Genomic DNA, 18,926 nt, shown 5'->3' on the forward strand with positions numbered 1-18,926 from the left:
AGCTACTTCCGTATTTGCTTCACGAGAATGAGGGCGGGAGGTTGCCGCTTGTCTATAGCACAGGTGTCAAACTCAGTTACTAGAGCACCGCAGCTCTGCACAGTTTATTTCCAATCCTAACTAAACACACCTGATCAAACTAATTACGTTTTCAGGCTTGTTTGAAACCTTCAGGTAAGCTGGAAATAAACTGCAGAGCTGCGGCCTTCTAAAAACTGACTTTGACACCCCTGATCTATCGTAACAGATTAGAACTCTCAATAAATGTTGCCAAATACTGCAAAAGTATTTGCAAACTACATTAAGTCTGTCGATCTTATTAAAATATTTTATGGTAACAGAATAATTATTTTCAGAAAAGACACAGTATGCATACTAATGATGTACAATATGTACTTTACAAACGGCATATTTCGAGTTTTACTTGCATCATTGAGAGAGTTTGATGCGAAAATCTGGCAACCCTGATAACCGCGAAAACAACTTCCCTGGATTTGAGAAAATTCACAAGATTGTTGCAAACATAACATAATAGCAGATAATATGCTTAATGTTTTTTAAAAGACGGCAAATATATAACCCGAGGGACAGCTTAATGCGACAAGCAGCGGTGATTTTATCTTTCCACAACGTCCTGAATGAATGTGCCTGCATTTACACGAGTTTACGGGTTCAATACTACAAGCTGCAATAGAACTGCCTGAAATGACCTGAGCTTTTCGTTAATATCATCATATTTTTCCCATAAGCAAGCCGTTTCATTCTGATCATCGAGTAAAAGCGTCAATACACTCCAGTGAAGGTCAGGTTTCACTGAGTCACGGAACGCGGAACTGTGTGTAAATGATATCAACAATGACGTAACAGGAAAAGCATTATAGTACCCACAATGCCTCTCGAGACGTCGCACTTTTACACATATTTTTGCTTTTTATGCTTCACATTCCGGATTTATTTCGGTTTTGCTGACATATGAGGACATCCTTAAGTTATAGTACTGACGTTAATCTAAATTAAAAGTGCTGTGATAAGAAACATTAGTGCTACCGTTGTTGTGAATGGTGTTGCGGTTGGTGTGGCTCCTCCGGGTTTCACCCAGAAAGCAGTACACTCATGTTTTACCTCAGATCGTATAAATCTTTCGCCTTTTACTAAAGATTTCCGTGGGGAAGAACACTATGAGTATAATCTAATTTTTCGATGCCCTGCCGATTGGCGGGGCTTCCTTTCCTGGTCAAAGAAAGAAAATCAGATTAATATGAACAGGATATTAATAAATGTTTACTATGATGAATTATCTTGATCTCACTAAGTAAGTAGCCTAGCTTGAAATTAAATATAGTGTGATTTTGGGGGAATAATTACATAGGCGGGTAGTGAAAATTTGAGACGTTTTGCGCCCCCAGAGACCATTGGTCTTCTCGTATTACCAAGCGGAAATACAACCTCCCGCAAATACGGAGATAACAAACTGCGATTCATCGAAATTCCGCTAGTCCTGGCTCCATAATAGAGCAAATTTCTATTGACCTCACTGTTTAAATGGCCAACTTTACAGCAGAAAAAAAAGTGTTTACAGCCTGGTACAAAGAACATTTTTGGTTCATATAGCTAATATTACCATCCATGACAACTGTGAGGGGGCGGAATTTTTTTATACCTCATCCGTTTTCTTTATATTAGATTATATTAAATCTGCATAATTAAGGGCGTGGCCACTTGAATGACCGCTAGGTCGCGCTGGTCGCCGTCACATTACCTCAGCTGATTCCGGCTGGTTAGCCGCTGAACTCGACATTGTTTTGTTTTGTGTGGCTTTACACAGTCAGTTGCTTTTTGGAATTATTTCTTACAATTAGATGATATGGCATGCTGTGTGCACTTTATTGTGCTCACAAACCATTCACGTGGCCTCCATTTCCCAGGTGAATGAAATTATATACCATCTCTATAAATGTATTTGTTTTATTTAAGATCATTTATATTTTTCTTTAGAGCTGTAATGCACTCCAGTAACTGACAGATTGATTAGCTGTAGGCTCTAGAACAGTCATCTGAAACATTGTCATACAGTGTTGTGCCTGGATTTCATAAATAGCCTTGCATTTACTAACACAGACTATATTTTAAGTATTTGGAAGTAATTTGCGCTTTTCTCCTGTAGAAAAACGTCATAAGAACAATGTTTAGTGGCTCAATGTATTACAACAGTGTTTTTAAAAGTCTAAATTGATATAGTATACAACCCAGCACATGTGGTCAGAACACAAACGAGTCGCGGGTAATGAAGTAGTAAGCAAAATGCTAGCAGGTTTGTAATTTAATCGAACATTTTGTTGCAAATTTATTTTAATCATTCATTAATTTTGGCTTAGTCCCTTTATTAATCCGGGGTCGCCACAGCGGAATGAACCGCCAACTTATCCAGCACGTTTTTATGCAGCGGATGCCCTTCCAGCTGCAACCCATCTCTGGGAAACATCCACACATGCTCATTCACACTCATACACTATGAACAATTTAGCCTACCCAATTCACCTGTACCACATGTCTTTGGACTGTGTGGGAAACCAAAGCACCCGGAGGAAACCCACACGAACGCAGGGAGAACATGCAAACTCCACACAGAAATGCCAACAGAAATGCCGAGGCTCGAACCAGCGATCTTCTTGCTGTGAGGCGACAGCACTACCTACTGTGCCACTGCGTCTCCTAATTTTAATCAATGATTATTTATTTTAACGATTTTTAAAATCTTTTTAATTTAACCTTTTATGTTTATATATAATCATTTTCCCCTTTTCTTTAAATGTTTCCATTGACATAATAATAAAGTGTGTTTAATAATGCTAAAAATCACCTTTTCTTTCTCAGAATACATTCATGGGATGTAAATAAAAATAAATAAATTCACTCAAACTTTTTGCTGTTTGTTCAAACTACTTAATTAAAATGAGGTGAATCAACACAATTCTTGCGGGTTTTTTTTGGCACAACTTAATTATTTTATGTTGAATTCACTTACATTTGTAAAAATGATTAAGTTAACTCAATTCGTGTTGGGACACGAAGGAATTGCGTGGAACCCAGCATTTTTTTACAGTCTACTTTAGTTTTTGTCCCCTAACTTAAAAAAAAAAAAAACTTTAAGAATCTATTAATTTTTCTCCCTAAGTTAAAACTTTCTCACACGCACCCACACACACCCACACACACCACACACACACACACACACACACACACACACACACACACACACACACACACACACACACACACACTTTTACAATTAGTTAATAAAAACAATTACTAAGCCCTCAGTATCCTCCATCCGGTTAATCTCTAATATCCCCTGAACTGGACATTAAACCACATTGTTTTGTTGAGAAACGTCCATCAACTACAACCCACAAACAAAACACAACACACCCGCATATAGTTACAAGCCGAATACTGAATACAACTTATCATTGATTTCTAAGAGTTCTTCAGTCAGCTGTAATATGACAGATGACAGCAGCTGCATGCAGTGAACAGTCAACCGCCACAACAAAAGGGTGGCCTACAGCGGGAGCGCAGACGGAAACAGTCACCAGTTTACAGACCCCTGCAGACAGAGCTGTGAACTGCAGGTGGGGGTTGGTGAGCGTCTGGAGCTTCCCCTTTGTGTTTCCTCCCCCTGTGGTCCCGAAGCTTAATTTATTCTTTGTTTAATCCTGAATCTGTCTCTGCTCTGCTTTGAAGTTTTACTCTTTCAGAGCCTTTTCCCAGCTAACAATGTCTGCTTCCCAAAATGGTTACTGACTTATTACCTACCTATTGTTAATATATTAACTGTTTATTAGCACTTATAAAGTTAGATTATTTGACTTATTTTGCTTATTTTACATCTCTAATCCTAATCGCCAACTTATCCAGCATATGTTTTATGCAGCGGATGCCCCTTCCAGCTGCAACCCAGTACTGGGAAACATCCATAGACTCTCATTCACACACATAAACTACAGCCAATTAAGCTTATTCAATTCACTTTTACCGCATGTCTTTGGACTGTGGGGGAGGGGGGGTGTTGGGGGAGGGGATGGGGAACCAGAGCACCTGGAGGAAACCCATGTGAACACAGGGAGACCATGCAAACGCCACACAGAAATGCCAACTGACCCAGCCGGGCTCGAAGCAGCGACCTTCTTGCTGTGAGGCGACAGTGCTAATCACTGAGCCACCATGTCACTCCCAAACTCTATTACTAATTATAAATAAGCAGCTAATTGCTAGTTTATTGAACTAAAAGTCTTAGTCAATAGTATAAATTGCACATTAAAATAAAGTGTGACCATAATAATAATGATAATAATAATAAAGCCAAATATAGTATAGTATAGTCAGTGTCTAATTTGTGAATTGCGAGGTCCAAGAACAGATCGGGGTAACGGATCCGGCATGTTACCCGGGGATGTAGAGGTGTCGCGGACAAAAGTGAAGAGCGGCGGGGGCGGATTGTCGTGGATGAAAGTGGATGAAAAGGGGGGGGGTATGGCGGGGCGTTGGATGGCGGAGGGGTGTCGCGGACAAAAGTGCAGAGGGTTGGAGAGTCATGGAAGAAAATGAAAATGAGGGGGGGGGGGGGGGTTTGCTTCAGGTGTCGCGAATGAAAGTTTAGGGGGGGGGGGGGGGGGGGGGGTTGCTTTTCATGCCACCCCTAGCAAGATGCAGCCCTGGGCGATTGCTCATATTGCCCATGCCTAAACCTGCCTCTGTACTGGAGTAATATAAACACAAATCTCTTTAAAAAAAATTCCTGACATTATAATAAGATCCAAATTCCAGCTATTTTGAGGCCCAGCGCAATGTGACGTGGGAGTGCAGTTTTCCCTGCCCACCGAATTGATTGACATGCGCGTATTGTTTCCGTAGTAAAGCATATAAACATGTCCACAGAACAGGATTTGCAAAGAAGATCTGTTTCAACTCTCTGTGATCAGCTGAACCTTAATAATGAGTTTCACAAGGTTTTGTTTTAAACATTTTTAAGCAGTGCATGTTTGTTATTAACAAAAGACCGTAAAATCGCATGTAATTCATAATCGGTGGAATCAGCACAGCCACATTGTGTCAGTACAACTATGCATGAGGATGCTTCACATACACAACAGGAATCCCGGTTTGTGGATATTGTTACGGCCTTGGTGATCCTGTCTAATTTTATCCAGTATCCACTAGATGGAGCTGTTTCGTGATCTGGTGTTTTTCTAGAGTGTTTTGAACAGGTGCTGTGTTTTAACGTAATTGCGTTTGGACCAGGTGTGGGATATTGCTTGCGATGTGCCTTTGGATGAAGACCCAGAGAATTGAACTGCGAAATTGAAATGACCTCATGTGGTATTTTTGACTGATAAACTTAATATATGCTTCATTTCATGTCTGTCTCTGTCACCGACTGCCGTTTATCTAACATGACACAGGAGAAACATGTCGTAATGGTGGGTGGGGAGAACCAGCTCATTTGCATTTAACTGCTAAAATTTTACAAAATGACCATTTTCAGCATTGTATAATAATTATCTGATGGGTATTTTAAGCTGAAACTTTACATCTTACATCTTGTAAAAGAGGTAAAATAGGAGCTCTTTTAAGCAACAGTTCACCTCAAAAATGGTGTATTAAACATCGGTTATCGGTTGCTTACCTTTGACTTGATTGAGTTATGTTGTTGCGGAACAAAAGAAGATATAATTAAGAAAACTGAAAACCATCACCCATTGACTTCCATACTATTTGAGTTTCATAGATCAGTGTTTCCCAAACACGTTCCTGGAGGACCACCAGATTTTCCATGTCTTCTTAACTAAACACACCTGATTCAGATCACCAGCTCATTAGCAGAGACTGAAAGACCTGTAATGGGTGTGACAGACAAAGGTGATATTTAAAACATGCAGTGTTGGTGGTCCTACAGGAACGTGGTTGAGAAACACTGTCCTAGATGTCAATATTTACAGGTTTCCAAAATTCTTCAAATTATATTCTTATTCTTATATTATATTCATGTTCAACAGAAAAAAAACTCAAACTGGTTTAGAACCACTTGAAGATGAGTAAATGATGACAGGATACTATCCCTCGGAGAGTAATTAGATGAATGGGGACAATGTATTTTTACATTTAAATGCCAAAACCTGAAAAATTCTAATTATTAAAAATTGTACTGGCTAATGTAGCATCCCTAATATATATTGTGAGTTTGCTCTTATTTTTGTCATGCTTATTTTGTCATTTAGAGGAAATCGTGTCATTCATATTCATCTAAATGCCCCTCACAACATTGAGATGTACATTAACAGGTATTTCAGACTTCTTTTTGTTCACTCCTATGCGAAGAATGAGTATACTTGGGTTATAAATGATTGATAAACGATGACTGGATAAAAGGCCAGTTATAATTATACATCACTTTGGCATATAGTGGTGTAATCTTTCTGTAGAAGCACTGCCCTTGTTATAGGGGTGTGTTTACATAGCATGTGCACGTTCCAGCATATCGCCTTGCTCTTTCCCATCTCGAATGTTGCAGACGAGCCTGCCATACATGCATACATTTATGTGTGTGAGTGTGCGGCGCTCTGTCTGGCCACATATCGTGTTGGTAGGACCGTCTGATGTCAGTTTCTCCTCGTCTCGTCTCTCCCAATCTGAAGCAACAAATCTCTTTCGGGTTTATAAATTCAAGATTCGTTAAACCCTGCACCGTGTCACTCCATTTTAGGCCATTAAAGCTGCAAGGTTACTGACCAGCGTACGAGCCAAGGCTGATCTTACTGTTAGCACCTGAAATAGAGGCGCCTATCCCGGCCCATTTAATCCACTACCAGTATTGATGTCCTCTTAGAAGAAACAAGAGAGTGGTCAAGTGCACTTCAGATGAAATTCGGCACACGGTTTCTGTCCTACAGTACTGCCAGCGGTCTTGCTCCCCGCTATCTGCGATCTTCCATCAAACTGTACACCAAATCTCAGCCACTTGTGGCTATATCAGGCCCTCATCACTCTGAAGTCTGTAGTTTGTAAGATATTTTGGCCCTTTCTTAACTCAAATCTCAGGATCAATTCAAGTGACTTCTCCTTGAGGTTTATACACTACCTGGCTATAGTCTTGTTTTAGGAACAACAAATAATAACTTGACTTCTAGTTGATCATTTGGTATCAGAAGTGGCTTATATGAAAGTCAAAGGCCTCAAGATTAGGCTTATTTTACCAAAATAAAATATGATCATGCCTCCATACATCTCTGCAATGATTCAAATAACTTATTAATAAAGTCATCTGGAATGGCAAAGAAAGCATTCTTGCAGGACTCCCAGAGTTCATCAGGATTCTTTGGATTCATCTTCAATGCCTCCTCCTCCATGTCACCCCAGACATGCTCAATAATGTTCATATCTGGTGACTGGGCTGGCCAATCCTGGAGCAACTTGACCGTCTTAGCTTTCAGCAACTTTGATGTGGAGGCTGAAGAATAAGAAGGAGCGCTATCCTGCTGAAGAATTTGCCCTCTCCTGTGGTTTGTATTGTAATGGGCAGCACAAATGTCTTGATACCTCAGGCTGTTGATGTTGCCATCCACTCTGCAGATCTCTCTCACACCCCATACTGAATGTAACCTTAAATCATGATTTTTCCTTCACCAAACTTGACTGATTTCTCTGAGAATTTTGGGTCCATGCCGGTTCTGCAGTATTTGTGATGATCGGGATGCAGTTCAAGAGATAACTCATCAGAAAAATCTACCTTCTGCCACTTTTCCAAATGATCAACTAGAAGTCAAGTTATTATATGTTGCTCTTACAACTGGTATAGACGACAAGACTTTTGTCAGTTAGTGTACCTATTCTGGAATCGCATTGGGGAACTTCATACCAGAACCGGGGCCAAAAGTGTGCAAGTAAAGGCACACTAAGTTTCTATGCACTACTAAATATATTTGTGTTGCACAATCCATAAACTTTACAATAAAAAATGGCAGCTGTTGTTGCCCATATTCTACTGTTAAAAACGGAGTACAAACCGTAAATGTAACAATTTTACAGTTACCTACCATATTACATTAACTAATAGAGTTATAAACCGATGTTTTGAAATACTAGCATCTGTACATCATTTCATTTGTAACAAGACAATAAAAAATGAAAGTCACATAATGAACCAATGCTCATATCAAACTTTTGCCACTAGCAGACGAACATGTGTAAGCTGATGAAATATAATATTCCTTCTATGCTAATGAACATTCCAAGCACAGGATGGATCCTCCTGGCATGGCAGAGTTCCTCACAGCTCCAATATAGATCTCTGTCATTTGTCTAACAGAAACCATGTGCCTTTCACCATACACTATTCATCTGCTCGTGATCTTCTTTTATATAACTTTGTCATGTTTGGTGTCATTTGACAGTTTATGACGGCATTGTAGTGATGAAATCAACAGAGACATTGATGTATTTAAATGTACAATCTATTTACTATTGTTTACTCATGGCCTGAGGAGAGTATGTTAATGTACCCCCCCCCCCCCCCTCCACACACATACTTTATCTACTCAATTTTGTTTTGCTCAGGGTATAAATAGGAAAGGCAGCTGATTGTGCGTAGCCTCATATGCTAACAGTTTCCCTGTCTTTGTTGTTTAGCAGTGCACATGTTACAGCTAAGTTTCTCTATACAGTGTATTAGGTTGTTTCATTCTACTGTCTGTATATTTAAACATGAAACTTAATAAGTTAATAAAAAAGTGGCTTTGCCTGCTTTAAGGCGTAGAGATTCTTTCTCGTTATCAATGACGATAACATCTTTAATGAAGTCAGATTAATTACAACCCAGCTAGCAAAATTCACGTGGCTCAAATCCGGCCCACTTACTGCATGGAATTATGGCAATTGGGCAGTCCACTCCTGTTTGCCAGATATGGGCCAGAATTCAACCAAATGAACCAGAAGTGACCCTATTCCGGGCCACAGTTTGCTTTTAATCTGGCCCAGATCCGGCCTACACCTTACACTTGCTGAGTGTGGCAAAGTACAACAATCCCAGCATGCATTGCAGTATGAATACATTCTATAGCTTATTGATGCTCCGGTTTTCATTGTTTACTGTTGATTCTGCTGCTTATGTTGACATTGTTGATTTTGTCACTTTTAGTATCCTGTTTGTGATGTATGTGAGTTTTGTTCATTTTGTTAATTGTCACCGTTGTTGAGGTTCATACGCTGATTATTGATGTCTCTGTGAGTGGAAGTTGAACCATAGAATATTTTAGCATATAAAGCTTCATAATACTGTGTCCTGTGCAAGCATGTTATTACATTACTGCTAATGGTGGATTAAACATTGGTTAACATCAGCGAATTATATTACTTGATTACAGGTTGTGCTTCACTTAATTTTATAGTTTTGTTTTTACTTGGCTTGTTTGCTGTAGTGAATAAACATTTCAAGCAAAGTTCTTAAAAGTTACAGCAGCCCAAAAGAACATTTATATTAAGAGGTTCAGGGCTATGAGCCCAACTAAAGCAAACACTTTTTCTCCAGGATGGTGACTTTAGTCTATGTGGTCCAAATATGCTTTAAGATAACTGGGCCACATTTGCAATATCTTCTCTGGGCCACTTTAGGCTCACTGCCACTGTGCCAAATATTTGCTAAAAGTGGCCCACATTTGTTTTAGGATAACTAGGCCACATTTGCCGTATCTTCTCTGGGCCACTATAGGCTAATGGCTGCATTAGCCAGAGTTTACTGTGCCGAATATTTGCCAAAAGTGGCCCACATATGTTTTAAGATAACTGGGCCACATTTGCACTTACACATGTGAGCCACTTTAGGTTTAGACCCAGATTACCCTTAAATGACTATGCCACATTTTTGCCAACTGTGGCCCACATTTGTCCTCCATCATTTGGGCCAAATTTATAACTTTTCACATGGGCCACGTTAGGTTTACCTTCAGATTACATTTTGCCATAAGTGCCAAATCTTTGCCTTAAATGGCCCATATTTTAATTTGAATCTTTGGCCCCCCTTTGCCATTGTACAGGTGGGCCACTTCAGGCTCACATGTGTTTTGTCTGGGCTGAAAAAATACCACCAGTGCCGCATAACTGCCTAAAGTGGCCCACATTCGTATGCTATATGAGAATGGAGTCTGAAAAATAATTAATTTAAACTCCCAACCTTCAACTGCTTTCTGTTTTCGATTATTGGTTCTGCATTGCAGCGTAAGCTTCAAGCCTTACACATGGTTATGTATGGAAGGCACTCAGTGTTATTTAACTGAGTTGTATTCAACATACAACTATTCATACAACATCATCATGGTAACATACATAAAATTAAAGTAAGGGAATGTAACATAAAACTTAATTGTACTGTACTTAACTGATGGGGAAAACAGCTAAAAAGAACCATAGTGATTTCAAGAAAAAGCGTAAAAACTAAGGTGTCATGAAAGGAATTCTGGGATAGTCAATTTATTCGCAATTTATATTAAGGAAGCTTACTGTTAACCAAGTTACGGATTTTTACTGTGTTTTTTTTTTACTGTTGATACCACAGCCATTTTTTAGAGAACATTTTAAACGTAACTCCACTTTCCAACTAACTAGTCAAAGCAGCCTCTACTCTTGAATAAGAGTAGAAAAGAGATTAGATAATCAGCAAGATTAGATTAAATTAGTGAACTCATGATTGATGATTGAAGAGACACAAGTTCTCAGTTCCTTCATCTCCGTCCTCTCCAGTCTTTGGTGTTTATTTAGGTTTTGATGTCTTGTCGGTTTGTGAGAGACGAGGTTAAATCTTTTGAGAAATTATGAACTTCCGCTTCATGCCGATCTTTAAAAGATGCTAGATGATTAGGAGCTTTGTTGAATCAGAAGTGTTACTTGACTCACAACTGATTGGTCCAGTTTTGGTTCCCAAGCAGAATAGACATGTAGCGCAAGTTAATGTGGTGACGAAACTGGATTTTTGTTCCGACCCTAATTAAACACAAGTGATCAAACTAATTAAGTCCTTCGCTTTTGTTTGAAAACTACAGGTAAGTGTGTTGGAGCAAGGTTATAACTAAACTGTGCAGGGCTGCGCTCCTCCAGGAACTGAGTTTGACACCACTCTTAGGGTGCACTCACACTATGCTATCCGAACTATGCCCATGCGCATTTCCCAGTTCGTTTGACAAGTATGAGTGCTCCGAAATGGGCCCAGGCGCAGTTCAATTGGCCCGCCCTGGCCCGGTTGGATAAGCTGTGCCAAAGAGCAGTTCGGTTGCACATGTCAAAACTGTGTTGTCGGTAAGATGATGCTTTACATCAGTTATTAATGTCTACACCTACTCCACATATAAACCCAACCATCACAGTTGTTAGCATCTATACTGGCCACAAGCCTAAACCCAATCATCTTCGTTATTGACGTCTACACGTTCCCCAAAACTTAAATCCAACCATCACAGTTATTAACGTCTACATCTAATACAACTCTTAACCAAACCATAATCATTATTAATGTGTACACCTTAGCCAACCCTAAACCCAACCATCACAGTTATTAACATCTATACCTACCACAACTCTAAACCCAACCATAATCGTTATTAACATCTACACCTACCCCAAACCTAAACCCAAATACCTTAGTAACGTCTACACCTTCCCCAACCCTTAAACCATTCATTCATTTTCTTTTCAGCTTAGTCCCTTTATTAATCCGCGGTCGCTATATTGGAATGAACCGCCAACTTATCCAGCACATGTTTTACGCAGCGGATGCTCTTCCAGCTGCAACCCATCTCTGGGAAACATCCATACACACTCATTCACACTCATACACTACGGACAATTTAGCCTACCCAATTCACCTGTACCGCATGTGTTTGGACTGCGGGGGAAACCGGAGCACCCGGAGGAATCCCACGCGAACGCGGGGAGAACATGCAAACTCCACACAGAAACGCCAACTAGCGACCTTCTTGCTGTGAGGCGACAACACTACCTACTGCACCACTGCGTTGACAGTTACCCTTAACCCAACCATCAGTTATTAATGTCAACACCTTCCCCAACCCTAAACCCAACCATCACAATTAATAACATCTACACCTACCACAACACTTAACCCAACCATCACAGTTATTAACATCTACACCTACCACAACACTTAACCCAACCATCAGTTTTTAACGTACATCCGCGAGTTGCGGAGGCTTTTAAACTTGACTCACTCGTCATTGTACAGTTATTTGCAACCACAGGGAGTTACACCGAGTAGGCTAACTGTCATGACAAAACATATGAAAAAGTCAGCAAGTTGCATGGGAGTGAATGAATATGATAACATATCAAATGAATTGGTTGTGGATAAATATGGAGAAAACTCATGAAACATTTGCTGAAAATGTTCTCTGTTAAGTATTTCCACCATCTTGCCAACAACATCTCGTTGTGACATCTCGCATGGTTGAATGGGATCTCGATAACTGCAAGTTACGCCTCAAATTATTACAAGTGATGCCCCTTCATCTGTCTTGCAGTCCACAGACAGATACACTTGGGTTGTGCAGGAACATACTATTGGATCTACTAGGGCAGGGGTAGGGAACCTATGTCTCGGGAGCCACATGTGGCTTTTTGACCAAAAATATGTGGCTCTCCAGCTGTCTCACTTCAATAAAAAATTATAACTGTCACTAAAAATCAGTTTCCTATTGAAAATACAATTAAAATAAAAATTTTATTGTATATTTTTAAAGCAAAATGAATAAGAATAAAAGGACGTTTCAACCAATGCACATGTGCAGCGTTGTGAATTAACTTGAAATGCGACAACAACTTACATTTCTATGGTTGCGCACGTAAATTCAAACATTTATGTGTTGATGGCGAAAAGAAAAAAAATTCTATAAATTATCTTTTCTTAATACATGGACTTGCTCAACATGTGATGCTTCATATATACCCCCAATGGCTCTTTAAAAAAATCAATTTGCCCCCAAAAATCTGAAATGGCTCTTTGCTGAAAAAAGGTTCCCGACCCCTGTAGGGTTTCGCACACACAACCATCTCTAGAGTTTACAGAAAAATACACTAAATATCCAATTAATATAGGCTACACCTTAAATTATATAACACAAACAGAACAATCGTTTCAGTATTGAATCCTAAATAACACCTTTTTGACTATTGTCACTTTACAGCTTGAATCATTCCATTGCATAACTCCACTGTTATATGGGTGTTTATAATACCCTACTCTAGGATCGGACTCTCAGGACGTCCATGTGAAAAAACACACACTTCAACACGAATACACACCACTCTCTGTACAGTAGCTACATGTGAACAACCTGCCGAGGAGTCAGAGGACGCTGAAGAGCTGCAAAGTGGGTGTCGATAGTGATAAATACAAAAAGCTCAAAGCTACTGCTGTACTTTCCGCAAACACACACTTCGGACCTATTTTAAAGAGAGTGGGAGACATTATAATCCGCCGCTGTTGTTGTAGGCGTTAAATTCATATGAAACCAAAGCATCAACGCAGCTGTCCTCCCCATTACACGCCTAATGGTGTGTGTGTGTGTGTGTGTGTGTGAGAAGATTGATGAGGCACGTAGAGCCAGATGGTGAATATACAATCACTGCGTGCCATTGTCACCTCAGAAGGGAGTGTTTAGGTATTAGGACGTGATTTCCTATTGGAAATGTGAGGGGAACGCCACAGAGATAAAGTGATGGACTCATGGGAGAGAGAGAGACGTGTGCTGATATGGTGTTCAATCAACACTGTCGACCTGCAGCAGAAAAAGTGCTGACTCAGGAGAAGCGGGAGTGGAACTGGATGGAGGGAGTTTTTACTGCGGATGAAGCATTTGTGTTGTGCCTGGGAAACAAGGTAACGCAGGTAGGAGATGGCATAGAGAAATGCCATAGTGTTAAGTGGTACTCCCTCGATGGATTGTTCTTTGTAAACTCTTGGATTTTGTCCCACTTTTCACTCTGCCCGTCATCAACAGTGCTGCAGCTGGATATTATTGGGCAGGACATCAATCTATTGTCAGTGTAAACAGAAGTATGATTTCAGTCACTTTTATAGCGAATACCGCCACCTTGTGGACAACTGTTGTAAGGAACAGGAATAATTCAGGAAGATCATTTTTGGTTGTTGCTGTAACGCAAGCTCAACAAACAATTAAGCACAGAACCAACAACTCTTGCTCCTTGACATTTTATGTCATTGATTTATATCAATTGGTCAACGATTTGAAGGGGAAAAGGGTGGAAAAACTTGTGTATACGTTTTTAGGTCAACAAGGAACAGGAAATCTGCAATACATTATTTCCCACATTAAAAGTTCATTTAGTTCAATAACAGCTTATATACCAAACATTTTACTGTGCGTTAAGACTATTTTGGTGCTGCACTGTGATAATTAAATACTCCATTACAGTCCTTTTAATTTTCAGTCCTTAGTTGCAATGTTGGGGAGTAACTAGTTACATGTAACGGCGTTACGTAATTTAATTACAAAATAAATGTAACTGTAATTTGTTAAAGTTACAGAGAAAAAAATGTGTAATTAAATTACAGTTACTTGTGAAAATGTTAAAGATTACAAATGGGGTTTCATCTAAAAAAAAAGGGTATTTTTTCTAATCTGGAATATGTTGAATAATATTAATCTGTTGCTTTGCCTGTTTTTGATTTGCATGATGCCTTCTGCTAAGGCCATTTATTAAAGCGGTGCTATTCTGCTATAACTACATTTTTCAGTAGCGTGGCGGTGGCGAAACAATTTTTTTTAGTCATGTAGCGTAGTAGCGTCAACACAAGCTACATTTACCGATCGCGGATCAATAAGTGACGGCACCGACATTCACAGAGCTCTGAAATTTGCTTGATGGAAAGATGACTGAGGGAGAGGAGGTCTATATATATTCACACAGTTGAAGTTAGAATGATTTACTTATTAGTGATAAAAAAATTTTTTTCTTTTTTAAAAAATTTTCACAGTATGTCTGATAATATTTTTTCTACTGGAGAAAGTTTTATTTGTTTTATTTCAGCTAGAATAAAAGCAGTTTTAAATATTTTAAAAACCATTTTAAGATCAAAATTATTAGCCCCTTTAAGCTACTTTTTTCGATAGTCTACAGAACAAACCATCATTATACAATAACTTGCCTAATTACCCTAACCTGCCTAGTTAAACTTATTAACCTAGTTAAGTGTTTAAATGTCACTTTAAGCTGTATAGAAGTGTCTTGAAAAATATCTAGTCAAATATTATTTACTGTCATCATGGCAAAGATAAAATAAATCAGTTATTAGAAATGAGTTATTAAAACTATTATGTTTAGAAATGTGCTGAAAAAAAAACTTCTGTCCGCTAAACAGAAGTTGGGGAAAAAAATAAACAGGGAACTAATAATTCAGGGGCGCTGATAATTCTGACTTCAACTATATATATATGGGTGGCGCAGTAGGTAGTGCTGTCGCCTCACAGCAAGAAGGTCGCTGGTTCAGTTGGCATTTCTGTGTGGAGTTTGCATGTTCTCCCTGCGTTCGCGTGGGTTTCCTCCGGGTGCTCCGGTTTCCCCCACAGTCCAAAGACATGCGGTACAGGTGAATTGGGAAGGCTACATTTTCTGTAGTGTATGAGTGTGAGTGAGTGTGTATGGATGTTTCCCAGAGATGGATTGCGGCTGGAATGGTATCCGCTGTGTAAAACGTGCTGGATAAGTTGGTGGTTCATTCCGCTGTGGCGACCCCAGATTAATAAAGGGACTAAGCCGAAGAGAATGAATGAATGAATGAATGAATGAATATATATATATATATATATATATATATATATATATATATATATATATATATTTTTTTTTTTTTTTTAAGTGTGTAAAGCCTGGTTTTATTGGAATTTTAGTTTTTGCGGTTATATACTATAATCTGTTTCTGTTTATTGCAGCATATTATTTGCAGTAAATAACTGAATTGAAAAATTCTGTAAATTCATAAATTCATATAATCTTAATTGAAGTGATAAGTGATGAGAGATTTTGAAATTCTAACAGTAAACAGAGCAACTGTAAGGTCACACCTGCTTGGTATAAATGCTTGAAATGATTTAGTTGAAAATATCTATAAGAAACTTAAAAGTAATCAAAAAGTAATCAGATGTAATCAGTTACTTTTATAAAGTAATCGAAAAGGTACGCTACTTATTACATTTTAAAAAGAGGAATTTGTAATCTATTACATTTCCAAAGTAACCTCCCCAACACTGCTTAGTTGTGCCTGGAAGGGTATCCGCTGTGTAAAACATATGCCAGAATAGTTGACGGTTCATTCCACTGTGACGACACCTGCTGAATAAGGAACTATTCATTCGTTTTCCCTCAGCTTAGTCCCTTTATTTATCAGGGATTGCCACAGAGGAATGAACCATCAACTTATCCAGCACATGTTTTATGCAGCGGATGCCATTCAATTCATTCATTAATCTTCTTTTTGGCTTAGTCCCTTTATTAATCAGGGGTCGACACAGCGGAATGAACCACCAACTTATCCAGCATATGTTATTATGCTGCGGATGCAATTCCAGCCACAACCAATTACTAGGAAAAATAAGGGACTACTAAACCAAAGGAAAATGAGTGAATGTTCTTTGAAATTTTTATATTATAAAAGTTTAACTATTTACAATAGGATTTAGTATGTATTATTTTTAAAGCTTATTAAAATTTCATGTGATCACTTTCATACATTTTAAAAGTGCAGGTCAGAATCAGTTTACCATTTCATGTTAATAAATTACTCAAAAAGCTGTGGGATGTTACTCGACAGGCCCCCCAAATTGGAAATCTCCTCAAATGTGGTTTCAAAACTAAATGGGTTCTGCCTTAAAAGAACAGTCCACTCTTTTCCCCCCTACAGTTAAACAGTCGAGTTTTACCATTTTTTAATTCATTCAGATGATCTCCAGGTCTGGCCGGTGCACTTTTAGCTTAGCTTAGCATAAATCATTGAATCGGATTAGACCATTAGCATTCCTCTCAAACAATTAAAAATAATGATATTATTTGCAGCACTGATACCTAGTGACCTGGGTACTATTTTGAAGCCCTGTGTACACCATTTTGACTGCTACAGCCATGGTATGGCAGCAAAGTTTTGATTATTATGCTAGAATGAGAATATAGCTCCTAGCCATATCAGCGTAGAAAATAGCAACTTTTAAGTTTTTTGTTCTTAGTACACACAATGTACCTACAAAGAAATCAAGCATTAGGAAAATTAACACAACATTTAAAAAAAAATCTTGAGCGAGATGCTAATGGTCTAATCCAATTCAATGATTTATGCTAAGCTAAGCTAAAAATGCTCCAGCCAGACCCAGCCATGAGATGAAGGGATTCAAAGTTGGTAAAACTTAACTGATTAGCTCATTGTTCTACCAAAAAAAGCAAGTTGGTATTGTTGCAGCCGGGAGACCTTCAAGTGGGAGGCATTACACCGCAAGTAGGTTGTGTACAAGACACTAAATAAATAAAAACTCCAGGTTTGTCCTGCCCACCTGGAACTCAAGGTTCAGAACTTGGAGCTGGCTCTGACCTCTGTTTATACCCTTCTCAAAAAAAGTGGAGCAGTCCTTTAACAGCATATAGTTTGGGGTTTCATTCTTTTAAACACTGAATATTACATAACTTTATGCTGAAAAACAATTAAACCTTTTGGTTTGATGAACATTACCTGAAACAAAGCAGTAAATTTGGTTTTATTTGGGAAGAATACTGTTTACTTAAATATTAAACAGCCAAATTACAGTTAAGACTGATAAATGTGATGCCTGGACCACAAAACCAGATATAAGCATCATTTCTGCACAAACAGATGTATACATCACCCAAAAGCAAATAAATAAGCTTTCAATTAATGTATGGTATTGTAAGGACTAGACGATATTTGGCTAAAATAAAACCATTTGAAAATATGGAATCCGAGGATGCAAATGGATAGAAACATTGAAAAAAAAGAGCCTTTAAAGCTGTCCAAATTCCTAGCAGCGCATATTACTAACCAAAAATTAACTTTTGATAGATCTATTGTATTACATTTACAAACCGGCTTTGTAGAAAATAATCATTATTATTATTCCATCATATGATTATTCCATCATATGATTGATGGAATAATAATAATAAAAAAACGATTTTTTCTGATATAATGCATTTTTGAATTTTTTTTTCATGAATACACCTCCACAACATATGACCAGGATCACATTGAACGGCAAATCAGCAAGGTATTATTTCTAAAGTTATGCGACACTAAATACTAGATTAATCAAGCCGACACTACACTTTTTTGGGGAAATGGGCTCATTTTACAACTCTCCTTGAACTAAAAAGTAGTTTTAACATTTTTAAATCCATTAAGTGGATTGAAGCACTTTTAGCTTAGCATAAATCATTAAATTGGACTACACCATTAGCATCTCGCTCAAAGCGACCAAAGAGTTTTGATTTTCCTATTCAATTGATGCATGAATTTTCTGTTATTACATCATGTACTAATACTGACAGAGCTGAAAAGCTGCTATATTCTAGGCATTATACTCATATTCGATGGAATTATTGTCTCATTTTAGCATAACCATCAAGGAACTTTGATGCTGCAGCAGGCGTAATGATATTACGCAGCATCTTACAATAGTCCACAGCTAGATAACTAGGTATTTTAATCTAGGGGAGTTGTAAAATTAGCTTATTTCCCAAAAGTGAAGTGCTCCTTTTATATTTAATGTGTAGTATTTCTGTAGACATGTCAAAGCAGTTTGTAAATCAAGACACTATCATCTTAAAAACATTGCAAGCATGAG

General features: G+C 38.4%; 1 non-coding gene across 1 annotated transcript; it reads left to right on the forward strand.

The window, feature by feature from the left end:
• The first annotated feature begins 1,107 nt into the window (after positions 1-1,107).
• Positions 1,108-1,223, forward strand: LOC130213926 (U5 spliceosomal RNA). Its single transcript, XR_008835574.1, has one exon. It is a non-coding gene; the product is annotated as a U5 spliceosomal RNA (small nuclear RNA).
• Positions 1,224-18,926: the final 17,703 nt, after the last annotated feature.

This window comes from Danio aesculapii, chromosome 20 (assembly GCF_903798145.1).
Source record: "Danio aesculapii chromosome 20, fDanAes4.1, whole genome shotgun sequence".
Classification (NCBI taxonomy): Eukaryota; Metazoa; Chordata; class Actinopteri; order Cypriniformes; family Danionidae; genus Danio; species Danio aesculapii.